The sequence below is a fragment of the Rattus norvegicus genome, chromosome Y (genome assembly GCF_021556685.1).
Source record: "Rattus norvegicus strain SHRSP/BbbUtx chromosome Y, alternate assembly SHRSP_T2T, whole genome shotgun sequence".
Taxonomy (NCBI): Eukaryota; Metazoa; Chordata; class Mammalia; order Rodentia; family Muridae; genus Rattus; species Rattus norvegicus.
In genome coordinates, this window is record NC_141555.1 from 18,547,705 (window position 1) to 18,559,946 (window position 12,242).

General features: G+C 37.8%; 1 pseudogene; it reads left to right on the forward strand.

Annotated features, from left to right (window-relative positions):
- On the forward strand, window positions 11,279-11,884 carry LOC103694804 (cofilin-1 pseudogene; annotated as a pseudogene).

Genomic DNA, 12,242 nt, shown 5'->3' on the forward strand with positions numbered 1-12,242 from the left:
TCACTGTAATTCACATGTCAGGCCTCAGTTCAGATTGATTTTGGCTGCAGAGGAAGACATATTTACTCTGTCAGCAAGAATTTAAGAGGCTCTGAAGTGTGACCTGCTAGTGGCTAAGTGTAGCTTAGCCTTCCATCGCAGAGCTAAGACCAGCATGGTACAAAGCTGTGCTCAGCATGACCATATGTTTATAGAGAATTATTGGATATTTGTGACTCATCTATTTAAGATCTGGCTCAAAACATTTTCTCCATACGTGCTGGCTCTGTAATTAGAAAACAAAATTCAGCTTGATTTTTTTTTAATAAGTTAACTTACCGGTCTCTTCTTGTGTTTAAAACTTTCTACATTATCAGTTGATAATGGGAAAGTGAAATCCTTAAGCAAAAAAAAAGTTACTTGATAACTTAAAAAATTGTGTAACCACATTTAAAATGATTGCATTTTGGGATGCAGTAGCAACATGTAACACATAAATACTTCCCTTTAGTCCAAGGAAAATATTCAGTACATATAAGTAAAAATTGGCTTTGCTTAAATTCCTTGTCTTATTTATCTACGAGAGAAGTAAAATATCTGATATGAAAACCACATTGACATTTCGAGGTATCTTCACCCTTATTCTTTACACTTTTCAGTTTACTGAGTTTTATTAAGGCTAATCTTTTGATCTTTTGTTTAGCATCTTAAAGTTATTGGGCTGAAAAACATGTAACCTTCACCATCCCAAATTAATGGTTATGCGATTTTGTTAGCCAGTGGAGCAGCAGGTGCGATAGGAAAGAGATTTATTAAAGTTTAATAAATGATTAATGGTTGCATTTCCTATTGAGAAATAAAGTTTTATGACCCCTGTGCTTCAGCTCTCTGTAAGGTACGATGGCATTTGTAAGGAAACAGAGAAATATAATAAAAATACTGAGATTGGGGACATTTTCCATCTATGGATTTTGAAATTATTTACAGTACTCGTTAGCATTTTTTTAATCATTGTCAATGTCTTACATTTTCAGGAACACCAACACCTGCCAACGAAAGTAATCAGATAGGATTAAGCTGCTTATTTTCTGAATTAATAGATGGAAATATTATATGAATAACATTAAAATGCACAGTAATTTAAAACTCATTTATAATTTGACCTTGAATTCACTCTGGTTTTTGTAGACAAAGCAATATATTTATCACAGGGAGGCAATCACAGTGTGGGTGTACCTCAGACTTATCTGTTGCCACCTGGGCAGACACATTTTATTATCCACATGGCTAACAGTGTTGCAAGATTTAACACATAAAAATACAGATTACTAAGCTAAGCTGCATTTCAGAAAAATGACCCTCCTTTTAGTGTTGTATCTTTTGAATATTACACAAGGAAAGCTTCTACTGAAATTGTTATCTTGTTTATCTAAATCCCCCACTCTGCTGTTCATCCTGTATTTAAGATTACACCTTTGGGAGGGCAGGTTTCATAAGCTTTTGTCTACTTGTTATCTACCCCAATTCCAAAGTCTGCCTAGGAGATGCAGATTAAGGAGAGAAGGGTAAGACAGGTCCCACTGAAGAACTGAGGTCCGATGGGCACGGGGGCACATGCCTGTTAAACCACTCCAAGAAAGCAAAGACAGGAAAGTTACCACACCTTTGAGTACACTGTGGTCTGATAGCAAGACCTAGCTATTACAGGACATGTAGCTATCTGGGAAGAAGATGGCTCAATCACCAAAACACAACACAAAAAAGTAAATTCAAGTAAGGATGGCTTATGAGAACACATTATGTTTGAAAGGATACCACTGACCTATTTTGAGCAAAGTTAATGACATTTTATGCAAAGGTCAGGAATAGTGTCTTTTTTTCCTGGGTATATCTGGTGTACATCTGTGTATGCATGGTACATGTGGTACATTCATGAGATTGGACTTGTAGAGCCCAGAGCAGGGCTGTAGAATATCTTCCCTGCTTACCTGAATATTTCATGTACTCTCTCAAGTCTCTTGCTAAATAGGAAGTCCTCCATTTTATTTATGCCTGCTAGGGAGTGTGCTCTTAGGATCTTTCTGTTTCTGACCCTTATCATTGCGGATCCAGGCATGCACAGTTAGACCTGTCTTGTTACATAGACGCTGATGATTTGAACTCATGCCATTATGCTGCAGAGCAAATACTCTTATCCACAGAGGCATCTCCTTAGCTCCAAGATCCATACCTGTCCCTTTAAGAACTCCATTGAAATGAATAGATAGCAACACCGAAATAAAAGTGACAACAAAACCCTTTTATCCCTCCTTCCCTTGATGGTGGAATCATCAGAAAGCAAAATGAAATGCTACTGTAAAATTACCCTATAATTCACTGTACCACTGCAAATGACTGAGCCAACCAAGTCCAGTATGTTCAAGCAGCAGTGCTCATAGTTAGTTCCAAGATTAAAAGCCAAATATTTGACAGTAGTTAGGAGAAGTTACATTATTTTACTTAAATGAATTCATCCTAATTTTAGTTCCAACTGCTGGTCCTCAGCTTTTACAAGATTTAGGTACCTCCACTCACTGATGAGCTGTACATCCACTCTTTCCCCATGTATTATAAATGTTGCATTAATCAGAGGCACTGAAGAGGTAGAATGGATGTCGGTTCTGAAAAGGGGCAACGTAATATGGGTCATTGTTAAATTTAATGACTTAATTTATTGGTGACTATTTTTGGAGTACTTTCTTGACTCTTTGAATTAATTTTTACAATGCACACACGTTTAACCCGTATATTCTTTATTCCACTTCACAAACCTAGTGTCCTCTTTCCTCCCCATCCCTGCTGATAGCATCCTTATTCAACTGTGCTAATAAATACATTTTTCATTGTAATATTTTGCTTTATTTCTCACTTCTGTTATAAAAAAAGCCATGGAAGGAGAAAACTATTTCTAAATTGTTTTTCTTTCTTATGAAATGTATTTTTTCCTTTTGCATTTACAGTATTTTCTTTCTAGTATTATAAGATATCAACCATTCTTGTCATAGTTATCCCATGGGCTTTTTTTATAATCTCATACGTTTCTTTGAATGTATGCGAGGAGATTTCCATAGATCAAATATTCGGTCAGCAAATCTAAACCAGGTGCACTTTGTCTGTTACTCCAGTATTGATGTGTAAGTCTTATTATTAATAAGGACCAATTTACTCGATGATGAGTATTGTTAACACTTTGGACCAATGACTCTGTATCCAAATAAAAGAGCTTTCATGATATTTATGAAAATATCATCAATAAAATGACTGTGGCTCCTTTGATGTACACACCACACAGTTCTGCATTCTCTCAGAAGGGTTTGCTGGGAAGCCTGTAGGGAAGCTCTCAGAAACCAAGACCTCACTCTTAAGAACAATGTCCTTTATGAAAATGACTAGAGACAACAATATGCACCAAGGCAAAATGCCCAAAGTTTTTGTACATAGACGTACTGTATTTTTTATGGCATCCTTGCCATTACTCCAAGTGACACTTGCAAGCTTCTGGCAAAGTGGATTTCCCCTAACACAATGCTGAGGCACCTTTACAATTGTAACCATGTTCGTATCTCCTGAAACTATGCATCCAGGGATGTTCTCTTTTAAAATTTGTATTATAGGACCTTCAAGAGTACTTGCCCCTTTGTCAGAACTTCATGAAGGTGTGAACCAAGGTAGGATAGATCCAGTTTTTAAAAATATCTGGACATCACAGGGTTGTATTCTGGAACATCTTACCTCCTCTTGATGCCTTAATACCTTTGCAGTTCAAGGAGTCAGGCAAGATCCTAAGACTATTGAGTTAGATACTGTTTCTTCCTAGCACAAATTATCAAATGCTCTAGGAAGGAGTTGTGGAGCCTTCCCACTGAGGGCCACTTCCACATTAGGATTCAGGCTTAAGGGTTCTGTAATATGCTTTCTCTAGCTTCAACACAGAGTTTAGCAAACTAGAGTGTTAAGGCATTTCTTACAAAACAAAGTTGTATAAGAAATATATAGCTTAGTTCTTCTTGTTGTCTGTTGCCTATGTCTCTCAGTCTTCCTTGCTATTTTCTTACACCTCCAAATACGAAACAAGAACATGAAGTAATTATGCTTTTCTTCTGGGGTTTTTCCCTTCATGATTGACTGCCTTTGTTAGTCACTTAGACCAAAGTCTGGATATCATTCCTTACAATTTTTTTTCTTGGCATGTAATACATTTCTCAGCAATGCAGTTTTATAACAGTAAAATGTTGCATCTAATTAACTTTTGTATTTATTCCTGAGCTCAGGACTATAAATCACTTTTATTTAGAACAAATATAAATTTTTCACACCTTATAAGGATATTACCAATAAATAATTCAACTTCTGAGTTCATTCAACTGATATATTCTTCATTCAGTTATCACTATGTTTGAAATCAGACTCTATTCTCTCAGACAAAAGTCTTCAGCGCATTCCATACCATCTGATCTCAGTACGTCAGTCTAATTTGAAACTTTCCTAATGGACCTCACGAAGTTAGAGCCAAACTGACATTCTTTTTTCAGGACTTAGCAGAGTGCCTGGCAACATAGCACATGCCAAAATATATTGTAAAAATTCAAAGAAGGGACCTGTGTTAAACGTGTAGTTTTTATGTGATAACTTGAATATAGAGGCTGATCTGTGTCAGGAAGGAATCCACATAGGTGAAATATGAACAGCTTAACACATCAGTGGGACGTTAAGTTAAAGTTAAAGCACAGAAGAAATGGAATGGATTTAGGAGAAGCAGATAAGTGGATTTTTTTTAATGAAAGATCCAGGACCAATCACAGAGAAGCAGGTCAGACCCTTAGAACAGTAAAAGTATATTAGGGAGCAAGCTGACATTCCAGGCACTTGGGACAATACTGGAATTTACCTGATCTAAGACACATTGTAAACTACATAATAAAAACTAAAGTCTACGCTTAGGGAAAAAGTGTGTTAAGTGAAAAAAAAAACTATACATATGGTATTTTAAATATTTTGAATACAACTTGGGCTGATGTGATACATCCAATTAAATATTGGAATGGAGTGATCGAGTTAGTCTTATTTTCAAATTTGGTATTAAAATATATTTTGAATGACAATTATATATTTTTATATTTAGTTAGTTTGCATATAATGCTATATGCTATAGCATAGCATGTGTATGTAGGTCAAGGAGTAGAGGTCAAAGGACAAGGTGCAGGAGGTAGTTATCTGCTTGAACCATACATAGTTTCTAGAAATCAAATTTACTTCCTTATGGCTTCTGACAAGCAAGCTTACCACCTGAGCCATCTTTATGCCTATCCTCATGTGCCTTAAAGTAGTATCACATATTACTTTATTTCCTTTGTTTATATATTTTACAATATTAAACAATATCTTATCTGTAATATTGGTAAAATTAAAAGAACGTACACAATGAAAAGGTGCTAATTAAACTAATGAAATACAAGCAATAAAAAGAATAGCAAAACAATTTAAGCTGGGTGTTATTTTATTTGACATTTACATATCATCCATTTTTTTTAATATTAAAAAATGTGTGAGACTTTTTTCTGCATTTATGCATGTGAATTGCATGTGTTTCTGGTGCTATAGGAGTTCAAAAATGGTGTTGGATACACTGTAACAAGTTACAAGTAGTTTTGAGCTTTCTGATGTGGGTACTAGGAGTCAAACCCAGGTCTTCTACAAGAACATCAAGTACTCTTAATCACTGACCTTCCTTTCCAGTGTCCCTATTCCCAATATTATTGTTGATTCTAATAGCAGTAACACTATATATGATAGCTGATACTGTACTGTCACATTTGCAAACACAGTATTCTCAAACCCTGTACGTAGGTTCCTTTTTCAGTCCTGCAACAATTCTATCACATATATTCTATTATTACTGATATTTTATGAATAATGGAAGATAGACTAGAGAGCCATGATTTATCTCAGATATAAAGCTAACAAAACCATACTGGGATTTAAATCAGAGTGGCCTAGGCATGCCAATAAAAGGGTCAGGTTAGGTATTCTGAGTTTTGGGGCTATTATTTACATATCAGTGAGTGCATACCATGTGTGTTCTCTTGTGACTGGGTTACATCACTCAGGATATTTTCTAATTCCATCCATTTGCCTATAAATTTCATGAAGTCATTGTTTTTAATAGCTGAGTAGTATTCCATTGTGTAAATGTATCACATTTTCTGTATCCATTACTCTGTTGAAGGACATCTGGGTTCTTTCCAGCTTCTGGCTATTATAAATAAGGCTGTTATGAACATAGTGGAGCATGTATCCTTGTTATCTGTTGGATCATCTTTTGGGTATATGCCCAAGAGAGGTATAGCTGGGTCCTCAGGAAATCCTATGTCCAATTTTCTGAGGAAACTCCAGATTGATTTCCAGAGGTGTTGGACCAGCTTGCAATTCCACCAACAATGGAGCAGTGTTCCTCTTTCTCTACATCCTTGACAGCATCTGTTGTCACCTGAGTTTTTGATCTTAGCCATTCTGATAGGCATGAGGTAGAATATCAAGATTGTTTTGATTTGCATTTCCCTGATGACTAAGGATGATGAACACTTCTTTAGGTGTTTTCAGCCATTAGATTTTCCTCAGTTGAGAATACCCAAGATGCAAGATACAATTTACAGACCACATGAAGCTGAAGAAGGAAGACCAAGGGGCTGGGGATTTAGCTCAGTGGTAGAGCGCTTACCTAGGAAGCACAAGGCCCTGGGTTCCGTCCCCAGCTCCGAAAAAAAAGAACCAAAAAAAAAAAAAAAAGAAAAAGAAGGAAGACCAAAGTGTGGATGCCCCAGTCCTTCTTAGAAGGCAGAAAATACTCAGGGGAGGAAATATGGGGAAAAAGTGTGGAGCAGAGACTGAAAGAAAGGCCATCTGGAGACTGACCTACTTGGGGATTCTTTCCATATACAAACACTAAACCCAGACACTATTGAGGATGCCAAGAAGTGCATGCTGATAGGAACCTGGTATAGCTATCTCCTGAGAAGCTCTGCCAGAGTCTGACATATACAGAGTCAGATGCTCACAGACAACCATTGGACTGAAAACGGGATCCCTATTGGAGGAGTTAGAGAAAGGACTATAGGATATGAAGGCGTTGGCAACCCCACAGGAAGAACAAGAATGTCACCCAACCATACCCCCCAGAACTCCCAGGGACTAAACCGTCAATCAAGAGTACACATGGAGGGACCCATGGCTCCAGCCACATATGTAGCAGAGGATAGCCTTGTTGGACATCAATGGGAGTCTTTATTCCTGTGAAGGCTCGTTTCTCCAGTGTAGGGGAATGCCAGGGCAGGAAGGCAGGAGTGGGTGGTTGGGTGGGGAAGTACCTTCATAGAAACAGGGGGAGGGAGAATGGTTTATGGGGGTTCCAGAGGGGAAACTGGGATAGGGGAGAACATTTGAAATGCAAATAAATAGATAAAAAATAAAGATTTAGTAAGGAAAAAAAGAGTCAAGCTATATCTCTAGGGAATATGAACAAATTTTCAGGCTAATTGATTGTTAATGAAATTTTAGGGATAATGGAGTGTCAGACCCTAACTTTCTTTCTATTTGTACCTGTAGCTGTAGACTATATTGTTTTGCTGAGCATGGTGGAGCACACTTGTAATCCTTGTGAGGTGGAAACAAGGTTGTCTGTATATCAATCTACAGTTAACATAAGCTAGGCTACACAGTGAGATTCTGCTTCAAAACAATAACACCAAAATTACCAAAAAAAAATTACCTTGCATGTGCCTATTAGTAGCCCTATTGATTCTTAATTTTCTCATTAGCAAGTATGATTAATGCCATATATAATTTGAAATATTAGAAGTGATGTTAGAAGAATATTTTTGAAACAAAGTATAAATGGAATCTAGAGTTAAGAATTTCCTTCATGGCACATTTCAAACCTAAGGCAACATTTCAGATTAGAGACCATTACATAGAGGAGGAGTCAGGATCTATGGGAAAGAACTGTCCCACAAACGGCAGGTCTACATGTAAATACATGTGGATAATTCCTCTGGTTCTCATCAGGGAAAACTGTGACTAGGAATATCATTACGTAAGGGCAAAGGGAGCATCTAGTCGTTTTGAAACTGTTTTGTTTTTTTTTTTTTTTTTTTGAAATATATTTCAAGTGCTATCTTCCAAATTGGTAGCTTTATATATATTTCATATTTTCAGTTAATATTGTATATTCTCTTAGAAAAAATATCTCTTTAAATGTTTCACATAATTTCTAATTCAATTATTTTCTTAACGTGGAAATTAAGACTTCTTTATATATTAAGGTACAAGATTTTCTTGGTTATATGCCTTTCAATTTTCACTGTTATTAATTTGTTTTTGAGGGGGGCAGGGCATTTCTTTGTAGCCCTGGCTATCCTGGAACTCACTATATAAAATGGGTTGGATTTGAACTTTAGAGTTCATGGAAATCTACTTGCCTCTGCTTCCATTCTTCTGGGATTAAAGGAATGTGCCACACCTGGGTTGATTTTTCAATTTTAAAATATCACTTGGTGAGTTTGTTTTCTTCCTAGTAACAGAATTTTATACAAGTTTTTCTGTTTCACTGCTTGGTTATACACTTGATAAAATATTCCAGAACTCAGCATTGCAATAGATCAAAAGGATTATATCTACTTTATTTTTTGAAAAGTTTTATTTTCAGAACAGTTTTTGTTCTTTATTGAGATACCAACATTTGGATAAGGTTCCTCTTAGGAGAGGATGAGGGTTTAATTCTCAGGATGTACAAGGCAGCTCACAATAGGTTTTACTTGACCACCATAGCTGGAGACCCAAAGCAAACTTAAGACATTATGTGAGGGCAAGATGTGTGGCTATAGTGACGAAAGTTGTTCTGTTTTCAGTACTGGCTCATAGTGCATGCGTTGTAATGGAAGAAGACTCAGTCATTGACCACTGAGAGAAACAAGGGAACAGTGTTGATAATCCTGATGAAAAGATCACTGTTGCTCTAAAAGCACCTCTTTCTTATTGAGAAGAGTCTATAGGGGAGAAAAGTGACATGAAATGTAGGTGGAAAACCTGAAGCTGAACTTGACATCTGAAGGACGAGTGCTTTACATAAAGTAGCAGGCAGTTAGAGTCATGGGTGGCATTTTAAACAGAGGAGGAGTGTGGGTGTATCTCAGATGTGAATGATTGTTCTGGCTGGGTGGGAGAGATAGACAGTGAGAGCCACTGCCAATGAGTACACTAGGAAGGGTCAAACTAAAGACAATGTGGAGTAAGTGTTATGGACTAGGTACAGACATTTAGGAGGTAATATTAAGGCAGATGCAATCCTATTCAGTGACTAGACATGGGAAATAGGAGGAGGTGAGGTAATTTTTTGATTTCCGGTTTGAGAAACATCCATATCATCTGTATTTCAAGAATTTCTTTTATTATATGTATGCCTGACTGAGCAACTGGAGATTCCATCCGGTTAAAACTGAAACAGAAAATCTAGGAAAGAGCAATAGAACTCAGGTTTGGAAGTATTAAAGTGCAGATATTAAATAGAGTATCAGATGACTCTATTCACTGGGGAAAGAGCAGGTGTGGATAGCAGTCCTTCCTGGCAAATGGCAAGAGCACTGTCAAGACTCTCAAGGTGTGAGTGGTACGTAGCTCTAAGTACTCCAGAAAGCAAGAAAATAGGTATTCAAGGTCTCTCTCCCCTCTCCCACCGCCTCCCTCTCTATCTCTCTCTCTCTCTCTCTCTCTCTCTCTCTCTCTCTCTCTCTCTCTCTCACACACACACACACACACACACACACACACACACACACACAAAAGTGAGAGAGAGAGAGACAGAGAGAGAAGAGAGAGAGTAACCAATGCGATTCTTCTCATATTCCTCCCACCAAGGTTTTGTTTAATATTAGCCAACTGAGGGTCCTTTCCAGGATTTTCCAGTATGTGAGTCACCCTCTGCCTCAGGACCTTTGTACTCATTTCCTTTTTCATGGATGGAACTCACACCAGCTTTCTCTTTATCATTTCCTGGTTTCTAGATCAGTTCTGAGACTTAGATCTTATGGTTGCTGAAGGTGAGGTTTTCTTGTGGCAGTGTCAAGACATATTACATTGCTTCACAGGACCTAATTCAAATGAGCTATGAAATACCACGTGAAATATTACCTTAAGCATCTGTTTCCCTCAACTGCAACTCTAGAGGAATGGAGGCTTTTTTCTTTTGCTCAGTTTTGTAGTTCTAATAACTAACAAACTGTCAAAAGACATTCAGCACCCAACATATACAAAACTTCGTTACCCATTCATAAACTTTAGATGCCCTATAACCTCCTTAATGAATGTGTAATGAAATAAAGAGCTGATTGGAACATTGTCATCCAATTTCCAAAAATTTCTGCCAGAGACATTATCAGAGAAATAAGGACAAACAAGATAGCTGGGTTCAAGGCATGCTGACAGAATTCCTGGGGTCAAATGTCAACTCTGTCCTGGATTGGATGTATGTTTAGAGTGATCAACTAATCATCTCTGACACTTATTTATGTCTCAGGGATGAGAGTTATACTCATCAGATTGGTCTGTATGGGCATTCTGTGACTTAGTGTAGACTAAAACACTCAGGAGAGCCTCTTCTGGCATGGTATTGACCTGTAAGTGTTTAACTTTTACTTTTTTATTATCATCCACTTCTCATCTTCTTCCTCTTCCCCCTTCTCCTCCTTTTCCTCCTCCTCCCCAAGGTTTTCTTCTATTGCATATATGTCTCACTTAGAAACAGGCTGTTAATTGACATCCTTGCTATATCTGTACTAAGAAAATAGACTGGAAGAATCAATTGTTGGAAGCCAGTCTAGGCTACATAGCTAGAAAAAGTAAGTATGCATGCAGTAATGAAGATCTAGTATCTGCACAGCAGAAGACATGAGCCCAGTTTATTGTCAACTGACTTATTGTCTTTCAAATAGAATATTATAAAGTGCTTTTAAAGATTTATTTATTATATTTTATGTGTGTGAGTGTCTTGCTTGTACTATGTGTTTACCTGGTGTCTACAGAGCCTGGGAAAGGACACTGGAGCCCTTGGAACTGGAGTTACAGGCTGTTATAAACTCCTGTATGAATTTACAAACATGATGTATTGGTTCAGTTGGATTCAGGCAGCAGCGCTGATAGTTCAGTTCTTCTGTAGCTTTCTTTATTTCCCTTTCGCTTCTGGAAACCAGGACTCTGGTGTTTGTGATGGTGTCATCAAGTTGTTCCATGGCATGAAAGTTCTCATTTCCTCAACACCAGAAGCGAAGAAACACAAGAAGGCAGTGCCGTCATGCCATCTGCCTGAGTGAGGATAAGAAGATCATTCTGGAGAAGGGCAAGGCAATCCTGGTAGGAAATTATAGACAGACTGGATGAGTCCTACACCACTTCTGTCAAGATTCTGACAGATAACAACTGCCATTATGCTCTCTATGATGTAAACTACAAGACCAAGAACAAGAAGACCTGGTCTTCATCTTCCAGGCGCCTAAGAATGCACATTTTAATGGCAAAATGGTCTATGTCACCTCAAAGGATGGTATAAGGAAGAAAATGACAGGAATAAAGCATGAATACAAGCAAAGTGCTGTGAGGAGATCAAGGACCAGTACACACTGTCAGAAAACCTTGGGGTCAGTGCTCTCAAAAGAGCTGCTTCCAGCCTCTTACCTGGAATATCTAGCAGCTTCAGACCTATTTTAGGGTGTTTCTGGCTGCAACTTTCTTTTGAGACCAGAAGAACTAAAGGGATTGCATCAGGAAGAGGGCAGTTCTTTCACCTCAGTTGCCAAATATCCCTCCTACCCTCTGGATAGTCCTCTTCTATTCAATGCCTGATGGTTCTGTTTCCCCAAACTGCCTTTGATCTACTGATTTGTCCTGGGTTGAAGAAGAACAAGACCTGTTCCAGGCACCCAATATTGGGGGAACCTGCATTTTTTTAACAATACCTAAACTCTGCATACCTTCCCATCCTATGCTGACAGCTTCTAACCACAATAGTGAATCTGTGCTTATCTGTTTGGTTCTTTGTGTAAATGAAATGTAGAAATGACCCTCCTTGCATCAGCTGGTTGCCCTCCCCTTTCCCTTGATCTTGGCCACTCACGAAAACAGAACAAATAGTGGACCATCCACTTAAAATAACTAAATACACCCGCAGATCCCGGCCC